The sequence below is a fragment of the Chiloscyllium punctatum genome, chromosome 13, assembly GCF_047496795.1.
Source record: "Chiloscyllium punctatum isolate Juve2018m chromosome 13, sChiPun1.3, whole genome shotgun sequence".
NCBI lineage: Eukaryota > Metazoa > Chordata > Chondrichthyes > Orectolobiformes > Hemiscylliidae > Chiloscyllium > Chiloscyllium punctatum.
This window is the reverse complement of record NC_092751.1, coordinates 6,575,951-6,599,023: the sequence shown is the minus strand read 5'-3', so window position 1 is coordinate 6,599,023 and position 23,073 is coordinate 6,575,951.

The window sequence follows — 23,073 nt, the reverse complement described above, 5'->3', positions numbered from 1 at the left end:
CAGAGAGAGGAACACAGAGAGTGAGGGAGATAGAGGGCGTCAGGGATAGAGGGGGACGTAAAGAGGGGGAGGTAGATGGGGTCAGAGACAGCTGGACAGAGTGGGGGAGATAGAGGGGGTCAAAGGGATGGGGACAGAGAGAGGGAGAGAGAGGGGTGCAGAGAGAGGGGGTCAGAGAGTGGGCAGAGAGAGGGAGACAGAGAGTGGGGGAACAGAGAGAGGGCAGGACAGAGAGAGAGAGGGGAAAGAGAGTGGGGACAGAGAGAGGGGGGACAGAGAGAGGGGGGACAGAGAGAGAGGGGTCAGAGTGAGGGGAAAGAGAGTGAGGGTGCAGAGAGAGGGGTCAGAGAGGGGGGACAGAGAAAGGCAGGTGGGAGGGAGAGGGGGCAGAGAGAAGGCGGCAGGGAGAGGGACACAGAAAGTGAGTGAGGTAGAAGTAGTCAGAGAGAGGGGACGGAAAGAGGGGGAGATAGAGGGGGTCAGAGGGAGGGGGGACAGAAAGAGGGAACAGAGTGAGAGAGAGAGAGGGGGCAGAGAGAGGGGATCAGAGAGAGAGGGACAGAGAGAGGGGGGCTGAGATTGGGCAGAGAGAGGGCAACAGAGAGAGGGGACAGAGAGTGGGGTGAAAGAGAGGGGGAACAGAGAGAGGGCGACAGAGAGAGGGGGAACAGAGAGGGTGAACAGATTGAGGCGGGACAGAGAGGGGGGACAGAGAGAGGGGAACAGAGAGTGGGGGGATGGAGAGAGTGGGGGACAGGGGGTGGGGGGGACGGAGAGGGAGAGGACAGAGAGAGGAGGGACAGAGGGGGACAGTAAGAGATGGGGACAGAGAGAGCACGGGGACAGAGACACGGGGACAGAGAGAGAGGGGGGCAGAGAGACGGAGACAGAGAGAGTGGTGACAGAGAGGGGGCAGAAAGAGGGCGACAGAGAGAGGGGACAGAGGGAGGGGGGACAGAGAGAGGGGTACAGAGTGGGGGAGAGAGAGTGGGTTAGAAGGAGGGGGAAAGAGAGTGGGGGACAGAGAGAGGGTCACAGAGAGAGGGGGACATAGTGCGGGGATGGAGTGAGTGGGGGCAGTGGGGGTGCAGGGGGGACGGAGAGGGAGAGGACAGAGAGAGGACGGAGAGAGAGGCGGTACAGAAAGAGATGGGGACAGAGAGAGCACGGGGACACAGAGAGAAAGGAAACAGAGAGAGTGGGTCAGAGAGACGGGACACAGAGAGGGGGCAGAGAGAGGGCGAAAGAGAGAGGGGGACAGAGAGAGGGAGGGACAGAGAGAGGCGGATGGGAGAGAGAGGGCAGAGAGAGGCGGGTGGGAGAGAGAGAGTGACAGAGAGCGGGGGGACAGAGACAGAGGGACAGAGAGAGAGGGGGTCAGAGAGAGGGGGACAGCGAGAGAGCAGGACAGAGAGAGGGGGCAGAGAGGGGGTGAAGGAGAGAGGGGGACAGAGAGAGAGAGGGGGCAGAGAGAGGGGGGCAGAGAGAGGGGGGCAGGGGGCAGAGAGAGGGGGACAGAGAGAGGGGTACAGGGAAAGGGGTACAGAGAGATAGGGTCACAGACAGGGATGACAGAGAGAGGGGGATAGAGAGAGGGGACAGAGAGAGAGGAGGACAGAGAGAGAGGGTGACAGAGAGAGGGTGACAGAGAGAGGGGGACAGAGAGCGAGGGGGACAGAGAGAGAGGGGGGGCAGAGATTGGGCAGCGAGAGTGCAACAGAGAGAGGGGATAGAGAGCGGGGGAGAGAGAGGGGAGAGAGAGTGGTGGACAGAGAGGGGGGGAAAGAGAGAGAGGGACAGAGAGACGGTGACAGAGAGGGGGAAGAGAGAGGGCGACAGAGAGGGGGGGCAGAGGGAGGGGGTGACAGAGAGAGGGCGACAGAGAGAGGGGGGACAGAGAGTGGGCAGAGAGAGGATAACAGACAGTGGAGGACAGAGAGAGTGGGGGACAGAGAGACGGCGACAGAGAGAGGGGGGACAGAGAGACAATCATAGAGTGGGCAGAGAGGCGGCGACAGAGATACGGGGGACAGAGAGCGGAGGAGAGAGAGTGGTCAGAGAGAGAGGTGACAGAGAGAGGGGAGGCAGAGAGGGGGGGACAGAGAGAGGGGCGACAGAGAGGGTGGACAGATTGAGGCGGGACAGTGAGGAGACACAGAGATAGGCGGGACACCAGGGGGGGACAGAGAGAGAGGGTGCAGAGAGACGTCGACACAGAGACGGGGACAGAGAGCGGGGAAGAGAGAGGGGTCAGAGAGAGGGGTGACAGAGAGGGGGCAGAGACAGCGCGAAAGAGAGATGGGGACAGCGAGAGGGAGGGACAGAGAGAAGCGGGTGGGAGATAGAGGGGGACAGAGAGAGGCTCGACAGAGAGAGAGAGGGACAGAGAGAGGGTGAGAGAGTGGTGGAAAGAGAGTTTGTCAGAGAGAGGGGGACAGAGAGTGGGGGATGGAGAGAGTGGGGGACAGAGGGGGGCGGGGGCGGCCGGAGAGGGAGAGGGCATAGAGAGCAGGGACAGTAAGAGATGGGACAGAGAGAGCACGGGGTCAGAGAGACGGGGACAGAGAGAGGTGGGACAGAGAGACGGGGACAGAGAGAGTGGTGACAGAGAGGGGGCAGAAAGAGGGCGACAGAGCAGGGGACACAGGGAGGGGGGAGAGAGAGTGGGTCAGACAAAGGGGGACAGAGAGAGGGACACAGAGAGTGAGGGAGATAGAAGTAGTCAGAGAGAGGGGACGGAAATGGGGGAGGAAGAGCGGGTCAGAGGGAGGGGGGACAGAAGTGGGGTACAGAGAGGGGATACAGAGTGAGAGAGAGAGAGAGTGGGGGACAGAGAGAGGGGGGCAGAGTTTGGGCAGAGAGAGGGCAACAGAGAGAGGGGACAGAGAGGGGAGCCAGAGAGTGAAGGACAGAGAGACGGTGACAGAGAGGGAGCAGAGAGAGGAGGGAGAGAGGGGGGTGACAGAGAGTGGGGGGACAGAGAGACAGTGACACAGAGGGGGCAGAGAGATAGCGACAGAGAGGGGGGCAGAGGGGGGTGCAAAGAGAGGGGGACAGACAGAGAGGGTCAGAGAGTGGGCAGAGGGAGGGCACCAGAGAGAGGGGGACAGAGAGCGGGGGGCTGAGAGAGGGCGACAGAGAGGGGGCAGAGAGGGAGGGGACAGAGAGACAGTGACAGAGAGGGGGCAGAGAGACAGCGACAGAGAGACGGGGGATATAGAGCGGGGGAGAGAGAGGGGTCAGAGAGAGGGGTGAAAGAGAGGGGGGACAGAGAGAGGGCGACAGAGACAGAGGGAAGAGAGAGGGTGGACAGATTGAGGCGGGACAGAGAGGGGGGACAGAGAGAGGAGAACAGAGAGAGGGGACAGAGAGAGAGTGACAGAGAGAGAGTGACAGAGAGAGGGGGACAGGGAGCGAGGGGGACAGAGAGAGAGGGGGCAGAGATTGGGCAGAGAGGGCAACAGAGAGAGGGGATAGAGAGCGGGGGAGAGAGAGGGGAGAGAGAGTGGTGGACAGAAAGGGGGGAAAGAGAGAGCGACAGAGAGCTGGTGACAGAGAGGCGAAAGAGAGAAGGCGACAGAGAGAGGGAGGGCAGAGGGAGGGGGTGGCAGAGAGAGGGCGACAGAGAGGGGGGCAGAAATGGGGCGCAGAGAGAGAGGGGGACAGAGAGACAATGATAGAGAGTGGGCAGAGAGGCGGCGACAGAGAGACGGGGACAGAGAGCCGGGGAGAGAGAGAGGTCAGAGAGAGGGGTGACAGAGAGAAGGGAGACAGAGAATGGGGGCAGAGAGAGGCGCGACAGAGACGGTGGTCAGATTGAGGCGGGACAGAGAGGGGGGACAGAGAGAGGGGGGACGAACAGGGGGACAGAGAGGGGGGGAACAGAGAGACAATGACAGAGAGAGTGCCGAGAGACAGCGACACAGAGACGGGGACAGAGAGAGGGGGAGAGAGAGGGGTCAGAGAGAGGGGTGATAGAGAGGGGGCAGAGAGAGCGCGAAAGAGAGATGGGGACAGCGAGAGGGAGGTACAGAGAGAAGTGGGTGGGAGATAGAGGGGGACAGAGAGAGGGGGACAGAGAGAGGCGGACAGAGAGTGGAGGGATGGAGAGAATGGGGGACAAAGAGGGGGCGGGGGCGGCCGGAGAGGGAGAGGACATAGAGAGCAGGGACAGAGGGGGGACAGTAAGAGATTGGATAGAGAGAGCACGGGGGCAGAGAGACGGGGACAGAGAGAGGTGGGACGGAGAGACGGGGACAGAGAGAGTGGTGACAGAGAGGGGGCAGAAAGAGGGCGACAGAGTGGGGGACACATGGAGGGGGCAGAGAGTTGGGGACAGAGAGAGGGGTGCATGAGGGGAAGAGAGAGTGGGTCAGAGAGAGGCGGACAGAGAGAGGGACACAGCGAGTGAGGGAGATAGAAGTAGTCAGAGAGAGGGGACGGAAAGAGGGGGAGGAAGAGGGGGTCAGAGGGAGGGGGGACAGAGAGTGGGGGACAGAGAGAGCGGTACAGTGAGAGAGAGAGAGAGGGGGCAGAGAGAGGGGATGAGAGAGAGGGGGACACAGAGAGGGGGCAGAGATTGGGCAGAGAGAGAGGACAGAGAGCGGGGGAGAGAGAGGGGACAGAGAGAGGGGACAGAGAGGGGTTCAGAGAGAGAAGGACAGAGAGACGGTGACAGAGAGGGAGAAGAGAGGGGGGAGAGAGGGGGTTGACAGAGAGAGAGGGGACAGAGAGACAGTGACACAGAGGGGGCAGAGAGACGGCGACAGAGAGGGGGGCAGATGGGGGTGCAAAGAGAGGGGGACAGAGAGAGGGTGTCAGAGAGTTGGCAGAGCGAGGGCACCAGAGAGCGGGGGACAGAGAGGGGTGTGACAGAGAGACGGGGACAGAGAGAGTGGTGACAGAGAGGGGGCAGAAAGAGGGTGACAGAGAGATTTGACAGAGGGATGGGGGGACAGAGAGTGGGGGACAGAGAGGGGCGTACAGAGTCGGGGATAGAGAGTGGGTCAGAATGAGGGTGAAAGAGAGTGGGGGACCGAGAGAGGGGGACGGAGAGAGGGGGACAGAGAGTGGGGGGATGGAGTGGGTGGGGGACAGTGGTGGTGCAGGGGGGACGGAGAGGGAGAGGACAGAGAGAGGAGGGAGAGAGCGGGGTACAGAAAGAGATGGGGACAGAGAGAGCAGGGGGACAGAGAGAGCAGGGGGACAGAGAGAGAGAGGAAACAGAGAGAAGGGGCAGAGAGAGGGCGATAGGGAGAGGGTGACAGAGAGTGCGGGACAGAGGGGGGGACAGAGAGAGAGGGACAGAGAGAGGGGGTCAGAGATGGGGTGAAGGAGAGAGGGGGACAGAGAAAAAGGGGGACAGAGACACAGTGACAGAGAGGGGGCAGAGAGAGTGCGACAGAGAGAGGGGGGCAGAGGGGGGTGCAGAGAGAGGGGGGAGAGAGTGGGCAGAGGGAGGCAACAGAGAGAGGGGGACAAAGATGGGGCAGAGAGAGGGTGACAGAGAGAGGGGAGAGGGAGGGGTCAGAGAGAGGGGAGACAGAGGGGGGGATATAGAGGGGGACAGTGAGAGGGGGGACAATGAGGGGATGAAAGTGAGAGGGGGACAGAGAGACAGTGACAGAGAGGGTACAGAGAGACGGCGACACAGAGACGGGGACAGAGAGCGGGGGAGAGAGAGGGGTCAGAGAGAGGGGTGAAAGAGAGGGGGGACAGAGAGAGGGCGACAGAGACAGGGGGACAGAGAGGGGGGACAGAGAGAGGAGAACAAAAAGAGGGGACAGAGAGAGAGAGAGGGACATAGAGAGGGGGACAGGGAGCGAGGGGGACAGAGAGAGAGGGGGCAGAGATTGGACAGAGAGAGGGCAAAAGAGAGAGGGTATAGACAGCGGGGGAGAGAGAGGGGAGAGAGAGTGGTGGACAGAGAGGGGGGAGAGAGAGAGAGGGACAGAGAAACGGTGACAGAGAGGGGGAAGAGAGAGGGCGACAGAGAGAGAGGGGGCAGAGAGAGAGGGGGGCAGAGGGAGGGGTGACAGAGAGAGGGGGGACAGAGAGACAGGGACAGAGAGACGGTGACAGACAGGGGGAGAGAGAGAGGGCGAGAGAGAGAGAGAGTGGGTGGCAGAGGTAGGGGGTGGCAGAGAGAGTTCGACAGAGAGAGAGGGTGCAGAGGGGGGTGCAGAGAGAGGGGGGACAGAGAGACAGGGACAGAGAGACGGTGACAGACAGGGGGAGAGAGAGAGGGCGAGAGAGAGAGAGTGGGTGGCAGAGGTAGGGGGTGGCAGAGAGAGTTCGACAGAGAGAGAGGGGGGTGCAGAGAGAGGGGGACAGAGAGAGCGGGACAGAGAGTGGGCAGAGAGAGGGCAACAGAGAGAGGGGGACAGAGAGTGGGGGACAGAGAGAGGTCGACAGAGAGGGGGCAGAGATGGGGGCAGGGAGAGAGAGGGGGCAGAGTGAGGCTGAAAGAGAGAGAGGGAACAGAGAGACAATGATAGAGAGTGCGCAGAGAGATGGCGACAGAAAGACAGGGGACAGAGAGCGAGGGAGAGAGAGGGTTCAGAGCGAGGGGTGACAGAGAGGAGAGGGATAGAGAGGGGGTAGAGAGAGGGGCGACAGAGAGGGGGGACAGAGAGAGGGGGGACGAACAGGGGGGACAGAGAGAGGGGAGAACAGAGAGACAATGACAGAGAGAGTGCCAAGAGATGGCGACACAGAGACGGGGACAGAGAGATGGGGAGAGAGAGGGGTCAGAGGGAGGGGTGACAGAGAGGGGGCAGAGAGAGCGCGAAAGAGAGATGGGGACAGCGAGAGGGAGGGACAGAGAGAGGCGGGTGTGAGAAAGAGGGGGACAGAGAGGGGGGGACAGAGAGCGTCGACATATAGAGAGGGTGAGAGAGTGGAGGAAAGAGAGGTTGTCAGAGAGAGGGGGACAGAGAGTGGGGGACAGAGAGTCGGGGGATGTAGAGAGTGGGGGACAGAGACGGGGCGGGGGCGGCCGGAGAGGGAGAGGACATAGAGAGCAGGGACAGAGGGGGGCAGTAAGAGATCGGACAGAGAGAGCACGGGGGCAGAGAGACGGGGACAGAGAGAGGTGGGACAGAGAGACGGGGACAGAAAGAGTGGTGACAGAGAGGGGGCAGAAAGAGGGCGACAGAGCGGGGGACACAGGGAGGGGGCAGAGAGTGGGGGACAGAGAGAGGGGTACATGAGGGGGAGAGAGAGTGGGTCAGAGAGAGGCGGACAGAGAGAGGGACACAGCGAGTGAGGGAGATAGAAGTAGTCAGAGAGAGGGGACGGAAAGAGGGAGAGGAAGAGGGGGTCAGCGGGAGGGGGTACAGAGAGTGGGGTACAGAGAGAGGGGTACAGAGTGAGAGAGAGGGGGGGACAGAGAGAGGGAATCAGAGAGAGGGGGACAGAGAGAGGGGGCAGAAATTGGGCAGAGAAAGGGGACAGAGAGCGGGGGAGAGAGAGGGGACAGAGAGAGAGAGACAGAGAGGGGGTCAGAGAGAGAAGGATAGAGAGACGGTGACAGAGAGGGAGCAGAGAGAGGGGGGAGAGAGGGGGTTGACAGAGAGAGAGGGGACAGAGAGACAGTGGCACAGAGGGGGCAGAGAGACGGCGACAGAGAGGGGAGCAGAGGGGGTGCAAAGAAAGGGGGACAGAGAGAGAAGGTCAGAGAGTTGGCAGAGGGAGCGCACCAGAGAGAGGGGGACAGAGAGCGGGGGACAGAGAGAGGGCGACAGAGAGGTGGGCAGAGAGGGGTGACAGAGAGAGGGGAGACACAGAGACGGCGACAGAGAGGGGGCGGAAAGAGGGAGACAGAGAGAGGGGACAGAGGGAGGGGGAAAGACAGAGGGGAATGGAGAGTGGGGGGATGGAGAGAGTGGGGGACAGGGGGTGCGGGGGGGGCGAAGAGAGAGGGACAGAGAGAGAGGGGGTCAGAGAGGGGGTGAAGGAGAGAGGGGGACAGAGAGAGAGGGGGACAGAGACACAGTGACAGAGAGGGGGCAGAGAGAGGGCGACAGAGGGGGGGGCAGAGGGGGGTGCAGAGAGAGGGGGACAGAGAGAGGGTGACAGAGAGACGGGGGACAGAGAGCGGGGGAGTGAGAGGGATCAGAGAGAGGGTTGACAGTGAGGGGGGATAGAGAGGGGGGAACAGAGAGAGGGGCGACAGAGAAGGTGGACAGATTAAGGTGGGACAGAGAGGGGGACAGAGAGAGGGGGGAAAAGAGACAGTGACAGAGAGGGTACAGAGAGACGGCAACACAGAGACTGGGACAGAGAGTGGGGGAGAGAGAGGGGTCAGAGAGAGGGCTGACAGAGAGGGGGTCAGAGGGAGTGGGACAGAGAGACGGGGACACAGAGAGAGGTGACAGAGAGGGTGCAGAGACAGCGCGAAAAAGAGATAGGGACAGAGAGAGGGAGGGACAGAGAGAAGCGGGTCGGAGATAGAGGGGGATAGAGAGAAGGGGGACAGAGAGAGGGGGACAGAGAGAGAGTGGGCCGAGAGCGGTGGACAGAGAGAGGGATACAGACAGGGTCGACAGAGACAAAGGGGGTCAGAGAGAGGGTGAGACAGTAGGGGAAAGAGAGGTTGTCAGAGAGAAAGGGACAGAGAGAGGGGGACAGAGAATGGGGATGAAGAGAGTGGGGGACAGAGGGACGGCGGGGGTGGCATAGAGAGAGAGGACAGAGAGAGCAGGGACAGGGGGGACAGTAAGAGATGGGACAGAGAGAGCACGGGGACAGAGAGCACGGGGACAGAGAGAGGTGGGACAGAGAGACAGGGACAGAGAGAGTGGTGACAGAGAGGGGGCAGAAAAAGGGCGAGAGAGCGGGGAACAGAGGGAGGGGGACAGAGAGAGGGGGACAGAGAGAGGGGTACATGACGGGGAGAGAGAGAGTGGGTCAGAGAGAGGGGGACAGAGAGAGGGGGATGGACTGAGTGGGGGCAGAGGGGGGCAGGGATGGACGGAGAGGAAGTGGACAGAGAGACGAGTGATAGAGAGGGGGGACAGAAAGAGACGGGGACAGGGAGAGCACGGGAACAGAGACAGAAGGAACAGAGAGAGTTGTGACAGAGAGACAGGGACACAGAGAGAGGTGACAGAGAGGGGGCAGAGAGAGCGCGACAGAGAGAGGGGGATCGAGAGAGGGAGGGACAGAGAGAGGCGTGTGGGAGAGAGAGGCAGAGAGAGGCGGGTGGGAAAGCGAGTGGGACAGAGCTAGGTGGGCAAAGAGAGGAGGACAGGAAGAGAGGTGGTCAGAGAGAGGGATAGAGAGAGCGGGGGAGAGAGAGAGTGGGGAACAGAGAGGGGTGACAGAGAGATGCGGGTGTGAGGGAGAGGGGGTCGGAGAGAGGGCGACAGAGAGAGTAACACAGAGAGTGAGGGAGATGGAGGGGGTCAGAGAGAGGGGGACGGAATGAGGGGGAGGTAGACGGGGTCAGAGACAGCGGGTCAGATTGGGGGAGATAGAGGGGGTCAGGGGGATGGGGACAGAGTGATGGAGAGAGAGGGGGCAGAGAGAGGGAGACAGAGAGTGAGGGAACAGAGAGAGAGCGGGACAGAGAGAGAGGGGAACAGAGAGAGGAGACAGAGAGAGTGGGGGACAGAGAGACGGGGACAGAGAGAGGGTACAGAGAGAGAGGGGCACAGAGAGAGAGGGGTGTCAGAGTGAGGGGGAAAGACAGAGAGGGTGCAGAGAGAGAGCGGTCAGAGAGGGGGGACAGAGAAAGGCAGTTGGGAGGGAGAGGGGGCGGAGAGAAGGCGGCAGAGTGAGGGACACCGAGTGTGAGGGAGAGAGAAGTAGTCAGAGAGAGGGGACAGAAAGAGGGGGAGGTAGAGGGGGTCAGAGGGAGGGGGACGGAGAGATAGGTACAGAGTGAGAGAGAGAGAGGGGGCAGAGAGAGAGGATCAGAGAGAGGGTAGACAGAGAGAGATGGCAGAGATTGGGCAGAAAGAGACCAACAGAGAGAGGGGACAGAGAGCGGGGGAGAGAGAGGGGACAGAGACAGAGGGTCAGAGAGGGGGGACAGAGAGAGAAGGACAGAGAGATGGTGAAGAGAGGGAACAGAGAGAGGGGGGAGAGAAGGGGGGGGGGAGAGAGAGGGGGGCAGAGAGACAGTGACACAGAGGGGGCAGAGAGACAGCGACAGAGGGGGGGCAGAGAGGGGTGCAAAGAGAGGGGGACAGAGAGAGGGGTCAGAGAGCGGAGGACAGATAGAGGGCGACAGAGATGGAGGCAGAGAGAGGGGGACAGAGAGAGGGGGAAAGAGAGACAGTGACAGAGAGGGACAGAGAGACGGCGACAGAGAGATGGGGACAGAGAGTGGGGGAGAGAGAGGGGTCAGAGAGAGGGGGGTGAAAGAGAGGCGGGACAGTGAGAGGGCGACAGAGAGGGGGGAACAGAGAGGGTGGACAGATTGAGGTGGGACAGAGAGGGGGGACAGAGAGAGTGGGACAGAGAGAGGGGGACAGAGGGAGGGGAGACAGAGAGACGGTGACATAGAGGGGGCAGAAAGAGGGCGACAGAGAGAGAGGACAGAGGGAGGGGGAAAGAGAGAGGGGAACAGAGAGTGGGGGGATGGAGGGAGTGGGGGACAGGGGGTGCGGGGGGGACGGAGAGGGAGAGGACAGAGAGAGTAGGGACAGAGGGGGACAGTAAGAGATGGGGACAGAGAGAGCACGGGGACAGAGACACGGGGACAGAGAGTGGTGGGAAAGAGAGACGGGCACAGAGAGAGGGAGACAGAGAGTGGGGGGTTGGAGTGAGTGGGAGACAGTGGGGGTGCAGAGGGAGCGGAGAGGGAGAGGACAGAGAGAGGAGGGATAGAGAGGGGGGTGTTCTGCATGTCCTTGATTACTATGATCTTCCTTTATCAATTGCAAAGGTTTTCACTGCACTCAGGTAAATGTGACAATCAACCAATTAAATAAAATTAATCAATCGAACGACACAGACATTTCCTTGTTGTTTGGACCCAGCACAGCGAAGGTGGGCTGTATGGCCTCACTTTGCACTATTTCGTGATTCTGAGTGAAATCACAGTTAAACCAACAAAATGTGGGAAGTTACTCACAGGTTATATTGACACAGCCGGGACACATATGCGCCACAATGTATCGCTCAATAAGACTGAAGACCTTCTTGAAATCATCCTCTGAGGCACAGGCCACACGCCAGATTAAAAGCTGAAGACCGCCGGAAACTGCTGTAGTCAGCGCTAACAGAGTGATCCAGCGGGAGCGTACTGGGCTCATAACCCAGAAATTAATGGATTGAAAACATCCTCTGCTCGTTGACAAGTCCAGGTTTCAGTGTGTGTACTGCCCCGCCAGTGTTCTTCCATAATAGAGCCCCATTCAACGGATTACATGTTGTTTCAATTTCCACTTCCTTTCTCTCAATGTATCTGAAATGAATATTGCATACTGATACACCCGCCAAATTTACACAGGTGAGGAAACACACTTGTGAATGCCTGGAAGCTCTTTTCGTGTTCTCTATCTGTCTTCTCTGATTTGATTCGCAAAATCACTTGCCTGAGCTGGGAATAAATTGGTGAAGGTAAGATATATCAGTTGCAGAGTGCTCTCTGCGCATGACGCCCTGCATTTATTCCCCAAGCTGATTCCATCAGCAGTGTCCCTTTGAAATGAAAAGCCATGAATGGCAATTAGATCATCTTGTTGGAGACAGCATTACGACACAAACACAGTTCCGCATTATTAGGACATACATCACCTGTTATGAATAACCACAGAGATATACAAGTGACACAGAGTCGCAGTGGACTCGATGGGCTGAACGGCTTCTGCCGGCGCGTGAGTGATGCCATAAATTGATGCTGTCCCTCCTCCTGTCCCTGGGGAAAGTGAGAGCCATTCCCCCAGTCTTATCTTTCACCCTCCTTCCGCGTTAGATTATCTGCAACCCGCAGCTCAGGGCTGGGGGAATGGCTCTCACTGAGTGAGAGTTTTACTCCGATTGTCTTCATCTCGGGCAGTTGGGGCTCAGATGTTAACGGCTGATCGATTGCAGCAAAGAAACAGATGTCCGTATTAGAAAAACTTCTCTGCCGGATTGCTGTGTGAAGATGGATTCTGAACATCAAACAGGTTGTGCAAAAATACTCTCACATGAATTTACCTGAGGGAAGCGTATCCAGAGTACATTTCTATAATTCCCACTATCACAACATCTTTGTCGCTCTCTCAGATAAATGATATTGGGAGGAAGTTCCCAATCAAACTTGCTGATTTCCAGCACTTGAGGGATCTGGTTGTGCCGATGAGAGAGAGCTTTGCAGCGTATTCGCGCTTGCCTCCCCTCACACTACCTGCAGGTGGATGGAAATAGATGAATAATCTGCCGATTGACACAGCTCAGTCCCAGCTGAAGGGATAAACAGCACCGTCCCGCGAACAAGGAGAGGGAATGAGTAAGTGATATTCTTTAAACTTTTTGCTGCTTCGAAATCCGAGAGCAAAGTGGGATGTAGTTAGATCTGAGTGACTCTCAGATGGTTTAGTGTTGGAAATGTAAGAGTGTTTGGGGTTATGATCTTCGCTTCATATCTTGTGTTAATACTGACATGTGAGAATTCGTACTTCAAGTCATCTTCGAGCCTTGGTTGTTTGATTTCACTTTTGCCCGGTCGCCCTATCAACTGTTTGATAAAAAAAAGTACAAATTATAAAGTTGCACACCTAAAAATAACTTTGTGTTTTGGGGTCAGAAGTGTCATTGTTGTGGGCATGACACAGTACCATATGAGGTGAAAGCAAAACAAATGTTTTAGGATGTTCACACACACAATCCCACTCTGAATAAATCCACCATCTGGATGTTCGCACAGTTCTGAATGTTGACCTTTAGGAAATGGGAAGGTGAAATGATTGGAAACAGAGCTGGACAGGTTGATGGGAATGGTGTGGTGTATGAGGAATGGCAAAAATAAAGTCATTTGGAAAGTTGGGACAGTTCTCCTTGGAGAGCAGAAGGCCGAAAACTGGCCTTGTTAAACCTTTCCAAGACATGAGTGGGTTAGACAGAGGGAATAAGGAAGGGGGAATGCTCCCTACGCCTGAAAGGATCGAGAACGATTCGGTAGAGTTTAAAAGTCATTAGTTAAAGAAGAAAAATGTACATATGGAGTGGTTATTGTCTGTAAACCACTGCCTGACATTGACAAAGACAAAGTTTCAATTGAGACATTTAAAAACTAATTCGATGTTTATGTTAAACGTAAAAGTGTGCAGAGTTTCAGGGAGAAGGCAAGAGAATTATGCCAACAGAGAAACACATTTATCTCTGTGGAGAGCTAGCACAGCTAAGGTAGTTTGTGACACATTTGTGATTCTGAGTGGAATCACATTTCGACCAACAGAATGCAGGGAGTTAGATAACGGTGATATTGGCAAAGCCAGGTCACATCTACACAACAGAATATTACCCAGCACGTACATGTCACAGGGAGGATGGCGCTGTCTGAAAATCCTGCAGGGTGTGCTGCCATCAGACACAGTGCACTTCACTATTCAGATTATACCAGAGTGAGAGCCAGAGAAGGCACCTTGGTTAATTGTACGTTTTGTCGGCACGGGAGTTACGAACAATGATTGGAAGTGGAAATACTGGTGATTTGTTCACATTTGAAGTGTTTACGGGAAACAGCGAGCTGAGGAAGACACAAGGTAAAGCTATTGAGATCTGACTACAGGAGCAGCAAATACGTTGGACAGCACAGAGGAGATCTTTTAAGTCTTGAATTCTGGTAGATGGGCCTAGCGTGTTTTCACAAGGCCACACTGTTACAAAAGGTAATGAGTCCTTGTCTCTTGGCCTTGTGTTGTAGCATGGCAAATATCGCCGTTACACTGCAGGAAATTCCATCTTCCAACGACAGGGCAGTCAGTATTTAACAAAGGATATATTGCGAAACCTTTCACAAAAATTGTTACATTCTATCTTAGTATCTTGCTTTGTTTCCTTCCCACTTGACCTGTCATTGTGCCTGCACTGAAGGTGTTTTGCTTCTTCTGCGTGGCTTTTACAGTCTGAGTGACATGATGAAGCTGTACTGCCTCATCTTCTGATGCAATTTTCCACTTCAATTCAGCTCACCATAACTTCACTATCTGATACATTTCCCCTTGCTTCGTCTTAGAACCAACCTGTCCACCTCCAAAATAAATACGAAACTCAGCCACACCGTCATCTCTGCAAACCAGCGACACCTTCATTCTGAGCTCAATCATTACTGCTGTCTCATTTAACATTATCAGCTACCGTGCTCTCTGGTGGCTTCTCGAAATCACTATGCTTATAAATTGCTGTAACGTCCGCCAACATGAAATAAAAACAGAAAGATTCAGGAAATTTTATCATCCACAAACAAACGACAATAAGGAATGTAACTATTGGGACAAACGTTAATGCAAGCAGATTGCAAAATCTTAGTCTGAAAATCTTGCTGCAATTGTTTTGCTTTTAATGAGCACACACATTGAGTTCAGTGCAGAACCGATCCCCAACTCGGAGAAGGGAATCCTTGGCTTTGAAGATGCGTTGAGAATGTTCACTGGATTCATCACAGTACTGGGAGGACTGTCCTCTGGGAGCATAGAAGTAAAATCATTCAATGTCGAATGGGGTTTCCAAACATGAGTGGTGAAGGGAATGTCTCCATTCACAAATTAAACGTTGGGTAGGATTTAACACAGGGACACACGAACAAACCAGACACGAACACAGAAAGATGATAAACAATGGATATGATAATTAATTATTGGAAAGTTTTGATTTTAGATCCACGGTGGTCTTTGGTGACGGGTATTTCATGTCCACAACAAGTCTGCACAGAAAACGACTGCAGACCCACTGTGATGTGATTGAATCTCAGTTACCTTTAGAAAAAAGCTTAGACTCACTCAGGTCAAGGGGATTTAGGGATGCTGGCCTTACAAACCTTTTCCCAAATTCCTTGGAAGTACAAAGGAGGTTTTAATGGCGCGGTTGTTCAATATCTGGTTAGATAATAATGAACGTTGTTTGAATTTATGAATAGGGAAATTGTATTACAAAACAAAGAGTTCATAGTGTAATTGTAAAATCTAAAGGTCAAACTCAGTGCAAACATTCTTTGTAATCCTTGCCCTCACTCTCCAACAAAAAAAGTAAAGACGTTAGAAAGGGCACAGCCACAATTTCCTGTATAGAAAGGCATGAGGAAACTCAGGGTTGAGGTTTACTGAGGCATTAAAACAGTCGAAATGATACAAACCGGTTTTATGAGAATGATAGACAGCATGAGGGATTTTATGCACATGATTTTGAAAATGCTGTACCGGAAACATGCAAGTTTGGGAAGTAAACGAAAGATATCTATGACATAACACAAGGTTTGAAGTGACTAAATCAGCGGTATTCCCTCTTTCGAGAAAATCAATAAATAGAGTCTCAGATTCAAAACCATTGGTCAATGATCCAGAAAAACTTGGGTCAGAGTTTCTTCTGCTCCAGAGCTATTTAAATCCAGAACGAATTTCCAGAAGGAATGATAGAAGCTGAGTCCACAGTGTTTCATAAGACACATCAACAAGAACACAAGGAGGGAATTTACCACTGGGAGAACGTCAAAGTGCGTGTTAAAATTTTGAATTTTGCTGGCTTATCCAAAAAAGCCTTTTCATGAACACGTCCAGCTGGATAAGATGGAATATAAAATGTTCATGAATTTGAAAGGTATGGCATATTATTCAACGTAAAACATTGTAAATGGAATTGATCTTCAAGAAGATTGCATACAGAAGTTACTTCCTAATGAGAAGGAATTGAATTGTCGCTCGGAGACATAATACCTGCTTTAAATATTTGACCACATTCACATTATGTTACGTATATTTCATGCTTTCTGATCTCCATCCATTAAATTCTCAAAGTTGTCTCTGTCTTAGCCCTCTGTTCTTTCATACAGCACGCAATTTTAAGCTGAAAGAAGCTCTGACCAAAACTGAATGCAATTTTCGAACAGTCCCTTGTGATCAATCGAATTCCTTTTTGATTATTACAATGACTTTTGCGAGTTTACAGCAAATTGAGTAACACGAAACGGGCTCAACATGTTTTGTTTTCTCTGAATTTAACGCAATGTGAATGAGAAACGCCATCCATTTGTTGAAAAATATTTTCGGTTCTCTGCCCGCACATGTTGTCACGTTTTAGAAATTTGCAGTATGTTTGTTGGTAATGAGTCATTTTCCAGAAAAGTTCGCTTCTCAATTCAAAAAACTGGTACTTTCCAATCAACTTGCCTTTGCTCAACGCCTTCCGTACTGAAACTTCAATACAATAACAAATTGAAGTCGCTCCATGTGAGAGTCAAATTTAAAACATCCTCTCAACACAGCCTACTACATTGACACAGAGATACCATCTACTGATTACCTGCTGCACAGGATCAACGCATTAATGCTTACAGCCACATTCCTGGTTGTATCAAAACAGATGGGAAAATGAGTATCGCTGCTTCCACGGCTCGTACCTGGAATTATATGAACGCCTTTAACAGTGGTTCCAATGTTCTATGAGAAAATGGATGAGCTGCTCATTGCTAAGATGAGTTAATTATTTAATAATATAATTGTAATATTTACGTCCACTAACCCCTGGACATTTTAAATTGATTATAATCCGTAGAATCTTTTAATTTTAATTTTGAACAGACCCAATGACTGATCTCCACAGTGCCTGCGGAACCAATTATAAAATTTCATAACACTCTGAGTTCTTCCATCTCAGTCCGCTGTTTGGGAAGTGTTCCCGTTGTGAAAAATTCACTTCTCTGTGTATCTGCTGCTGCTCCCAACATGCCCTGTGGTACTACACATTTTCCCTCTGCCATTTGATCACTGTGTTGCTGTGATCGCACAGTGACTTTTTGTCACCCGTCCCAGGAAAAGAATACAGGCCAAGGTTGAGCAAAATAAACTTTATTGTAAAGTGTCACTCCAGTCGTTTTTTTTGCGTTGTTCAATTCAATTTTCAGTTAGTCTAATGTGCGATTTTGAAATTGTTCGCTCTGTATGTAAGTGCGATTGGTCAAAAATATCTGTCCAGAAGAGAGGGAGTGCTAGTTCTTCCACTGAGCACTGTAGACTGTCCACGTGTCGGGAAAACAATTCTTCAGAGACAATGTAACATCGCCCCCGTCACGAGGCTTTTCATTCCATCAGCTCCAATTCTTGATAGAATTCAATTCAACAGATCTTGTTACTGAGTCATTTCTTTATTTCTGTTCAGATCATGTGAGCAGAATGCCACATTGGGAATGCGCTTGCCCCATCGAGCAGAGGTGAGACCATTCTTTGCGAACTGGACTGTGCTATTTATCATTTCACCAACAGCAGGGAGAAGAATCCACTTCTATGCACCATTTACTCAACTCAGTTAAACATAGGGTCAGATTGCAGAGAATGTGCGACGGTGTGTCAGAGAGGTTAAACTGATTGACGACATTACTCATTAGCCTCTGCAGGCGTGGGATCGAGTCGCACTCGCGTCGCTTATGGAGTGTAGTCGTTCATGACGCTGCTTTTGTTTTGGTCTCGACTAAATTGGAGGTCGACTGGTCAGTTTATTTCCATCGACGCTGCAGTAAAGTCTCCATTAATTAGTCAAATCTCTCGTTTAAACGGTATTGAAATGCAGACTGACTTCGGATAATGAAAAGGAACACGGTTTTCCTTTCGAAGACAAGTTATTGTGAGCTTTTATCGAATGAATGAGATCCAGGAAAAGCAATTAACGAGAGATGGCAAGCTCCTGTTTATCCAATGGATTGTTTAAGAGTATTTTGTCAGATGAAACCTGTAGCAGAGTCGGTAGAAGTGATTCATCTTAGTGACAAAAGCACAGACAGACAGCAGAAAATAATGGAGATATTTCAAAAGGGACAGAAGAAGGGTTCAGGGACACCGAGTACTGGCTGTAAATGTACAGCAGAGAACTTGGTAATGTATGTAATGTGCATGAGCATGGACACAGTTCCACATTGGTGTCTCCCCTTCTCATTGTTCTTGCCAGTGATGAATGCTATACATTAGACGCAGACAGAGACAAAAAGTGGGAAGACAGCTCCCTCTCTTTATGAACAATTGGAGCAGACATCAAGTTAACTGCAGGGACTGACCAAAACTGTGGATCAATAGCCGCTGACTAATGTAGAACAAACATGTGAAATTATTTATTTTTCATTTATTGTCTTGTCATCAATAGATAGTTAGTTCTAACAACGGTGTTGCCAATAGAAGACAAAGCCTCATTTCACGTTGGATAAAAACATTATCAAACATTTTTCAAATTGAGATCTATTGTGGTCATTTTACACATTAAACGAGTTCAATTTAATGAATACAAACCTCATTCCCTCACAGGAAATAAAACTGCCGATTTCCTCAAATACGTCATCCTTGCAAAATAGCAGTTACTCAGCATGAATCATATGATGTAATATTTATTGAAAATCCGCCATTTAGCACTACTACCTTATGTTGCATTGAGTGCAATAGGCATATGCTAAACAAGGCTTTAGAAAGAAAGTCTTTCACAAAGGATACTTGGGTATGATTAAAAATAAGGTAAGGTTTTCATATTGCGGAAAATACAACTGTATTTGGATACAACTATAATAGTGCAACTACTCTGTGGCCCCCAGGGATGCAATCAGTGAGCGCACGATACTTCTATGATCGTATAAAGGCGCATGAGATGCCGGGGCTTTATCTCAAATAGCACCTTGAGAAGCTTCTATTGACATGGAGCAGCAGGGAGCATTGGGGCATCAGGCTTGGAGCTCCACCCTCACATGGAGCAGTTACTATTGACATGGCGCAGCAGGGAGCATTGGGGCACCAGACGGTAAGCTCCAACCACACCTGGAGAAGCTTCTATTGACATGGAGCAGGGAACATTGCGACATCAGGCTGGGAGCTCCAAACTCACCTGGAGCAGCTTGTATTGACATGGAGCAGGGAGCACTGGAACATCAGGCTGGGAGCTTAAAACTCACCTGGAACAGCTTTGATTGACATGGAGCTGGGAACATTGGGACATCAGGCTGGGTTCTCCAACTTTACCGAGTGCACCTCGAACTCATGCAGCTCATGGTTATTTTATGAAATCAAAACCGAACATACATTCTTACACACATACATGTACATTTGCAGCTGAAAAGTGTCTCAGAAGATAGATTCAGATAACCATTGATTTATGTCTGGATTAATGGGCTATCCTTATCTGCTGCGCAATTGATATTGAAGCCAGCATTTCCCAACAGCTGTGCAAGCAGGAGAGGGATTACAGAACCCTTTCCCTGGGAATGTACTTCTGTTACTTTGCAAGCACATATGTGAAAACGTATGAAAGCATTCAACAAGGTCATTTGGGCGAAACAGGTGTGCTGAGGTTTTTGAATCTCGGTTCTGTGAGTTCGAATGCCTGCGCTGCCGTTTCAGTGGATCGAATGTAATGCTACAGGATGTTGAAATGTGGGTCAAATTTAAAATTTGGGGTTTGCTTCTCAAAGTCTTGACAGTGGTGGGTGCGAATATAGACTCAGGCAAAGGGGTCAGTGCCTGCGCTGACATAACAGTGTTTGCCTCCCACAGGCGGGCTCAAACAGCTCGACCGCAGCTGTTTCGTTTCAGAAAAGTTGAGTTTTCACTGGAACTGAATGCAGACTCTTAAACCATCGATGTTGTGAAACAAAGTCCTGTGGTGACTCGACTCGTCGTTATTTTGTGTTTTGGCGAATGGGAAAATGTTTGCGATGTCGTGTCCATTTCCATCATTTCTGTCGGAATGCCAGAAGGGAAAGATCATCTAATCGAGACTGGGATTGATGAAATTCACTTTTTATGGCCCATTCTCATTATGTTCTTTCTTTCTCTCATTCCAGCACTTTCTGGGAAGTGGAACTGCACTAAGGCTAAGAAAACATCGAACGCGTAGTTTGGACTTGCCCTCCTGTTAAGTCGCTGGATCCAGATTCCAGCCTCAATAAGGGAGTGGTTTCGAACCACACCACGAACATCCTTGCCGATCATCTCTAACTCTGCAGCTGGATAAAATGCTGTGTCAATCCCCACTGTATTAAACAAAAGAAAAACGGGTTTGCTTCCTGGGGAATTAACTGTGGTGTGGCATCGTGCCAAATATTTCAAAGTGTCTCTGCTGTCATGATCACCTCCCACGCAGAAAATCGTAAGCAGCTCTGCTGTTGCTTTATGTTCCAGGCAAGTTGAGTTTTTACTGGAAATGAATGGAGACTGTTATTTCATCGCTGTTTTGAAACAAAGTCCTACGGTGACTCGACTCGTCCTTATTTAGTTTTCTGGCCAATGGGAAAATCGTTCCAATGAATTTCGATGTGATATGTTATTGAATTTCGCCCATTTCCTTCATTTCCGTCCTGGAGACATCGGAAGGGAAAGGTAATCTAATCGAGACTGTGATTGGTGAAATTCACTTTTTACGTCCCATTCTTATTAGGTTCTTTCTTTCTCCCTTTTCAGCATTGTCTGGGAAGTGGTGGTGCACTAAGGCTCCAGTATGTTTGAAAGAGTAGTTTGGAATTGCCCTGGTGTTAGTTGTGAGATTGTTTTATGGCTCCTGCCCTCGGACTGTCTCACATTTAGCATTCATGCATCTCTGTGTCTGAAAATGCATTTGGTTTGCCAGTTTTGTTTGTGTTCCATGTTAAATGCTTTCTATGTTCCGATTCGCTCAATACATTACGAATTAACAGGGTTTCTGAAGTAACTTTCAGCAGCAAAAATCCTCAACTGAGGATCTGGGAAACTTTCCCAGTGTATGGTCAGTCGCAGCAAAAGTAAGGAAGTCGTTCATTTCTGCAGTGTTTCACAATACTACCGTTCCCGCGAGCAATCGAACAGACTAAATGATTGTGTCACAGACTGCGACGGCAAGCTCCGCTAAAATGTAATCCTTTAAAGCCGGTGTACACAACGCAATGTTATTGGGGTACACCACGTGGAAACAGATACTTTGGGGTATCTCGTCCATGCTCACGACATTGCCAAAATTAAACAAGTCCCGTTCCCCAGCATTTGGCCCCAAACCCTCTCAACCCATTCTGTCAAGAAACTCATCCGATTACCTTTGCAATTTTCTGAGCCTCCTCCACTTCCTCTGGTAGTTCATTCCATACACGCACAACCTTCTGTGTGGGAAATGTGCCTCAGGTCCTTTGTCAATTTCAGCCCACTCACCTTAAACCTCTGCTCTCAAGTTTTCAACTCACCCCAACTTGGGTAAAACACGTCAATACTCAGTTTACAACCCTTCCATTAGATCATGTCGCAGCCGTTAAGCTGCAGGGAAAGTCGTCCCAGCCTATTCCACCTCGCCCTACGGTCCAAACATTGACGACATCCTTCTCTATATTTTGTCATCAATTTCATGTGTCCATTTTTTTTACGTTTTCAAGAAGTCAATTACGCTGGACAACAACGAGCTATGGAAACAGAAAGGTGAAACGAAGAATGGCTTCAACTTTCAGTGCTGGATGCCACTGAGCCGCAGTACGGGCATTGCTGAGGCTTGCTTCTGTATTGAGGGGGTCAGTGTGACGGTGTGGAGATAGTGTGACGGGGTCAGGGTGACATTGAGTGTGAGAATGTCAGTGTGACCATGATTTGATGAGTGTGTGGGGTGCAGGGTGACGGTGTTGGAGTGAGTGAGAGATGGTCAGGGTGACGGTGATGCAGCGATTGTGAGGTTGCCAGTGTGACGGTGATGGAGAGAGTGTGACGTGGTCAGGATGACATTGATGGAGTGAGTGTGAGGTGGTCAGTGTGACGGTGGTGGATAGTGTGTGACGGGGTCAGGGTAACGTTGATGGAGTGAGTGTGAGGGGGTCAGGGTGACCATGATGGATTGAGTGTGAGAGGGTCAGGGTGACAGTGATGGAGTGCGTTTGAGCGGGTGACGTTGATGGATTGAGTGTGAGGGGGTTGGGGTAACCATGATGGATTGAGTGTGAGGGGGTCAGGGTGACGGTGGTGGCGTGAGTGTGAGGGTGTCAGGATGACAGTGATGGAGTGAGTGTGAGGTGGTCAGGGTGACAGTGATGTGGAGTGAGTGTGGGAGTGTCAGGGTGACGGTGACGGAGTGAGTGTGAGAGGATCAGTGTGATGGAGACGGAGTGAGTGTGAGGGTATCAAGGTACGTTGAGGAATGAGTGTGAGGTGGTTAGGGTGATTGTGAGGTGGTGAGGGTGACGGAGACGGACTTGGTTTGAGGGGATCAGGGTATTGTGATTGAGGGAGTGTGAGGGGGTGAGTGACTGTGATAGAGTGCATGTGAGGGGGATAGTGTGACGGTGAAGGAGTGAGTGTGAGTATGTCTGTTGGACTGTGATGAAGTGCGAGTGTGCCGGTCAGGGTGACTGTGATGGAGAGAGTGTGAGGGTGTCAGGGTGTCGGTGATGGAGTGAAAGTGAGGGGCTCAGGGTGACGGTGATGGAGTGAGAGTGACGGGGTAAGTGCGAAGAAGATGGAATGAGTGTGAGACACTCAGGTTTACGGTGATGGAGTGGGTGTGAGGGGATCAGGGTGACAGTGATGGAGTGAGATTAAGGGGTCAGGCCGACGGTGATGGAGTGAGAGTGAGCGGGTCAAGTTGATGGTCAATTGATCACTGCACGAGTCAAACTGGATCCCTTCCCTCGCTGGACATGATCCCAGCGATCATTGGACAAGATCCCTCCAGTCATCATACTTGATTCTTGCGTAAGATCCACTTGATCACTGCACCAATCAAACTGGGTCCCTTCCCTCGCTGGACATGATCCCAGCTATCATTTAACTAGATGACCCAGTCATTGTACTGGATGCCTGCACTAGATCCACTTGATCACTGCACCGGTCCAACTGGATCCCTTTCTCACTGGATATTATCCCAGCAATCATTGAACAAGATCCCCAGTCATTGTACTGGATCCCTGAGCTAGATCCACTTGATCACTGCACCATTCAAACTGGATCC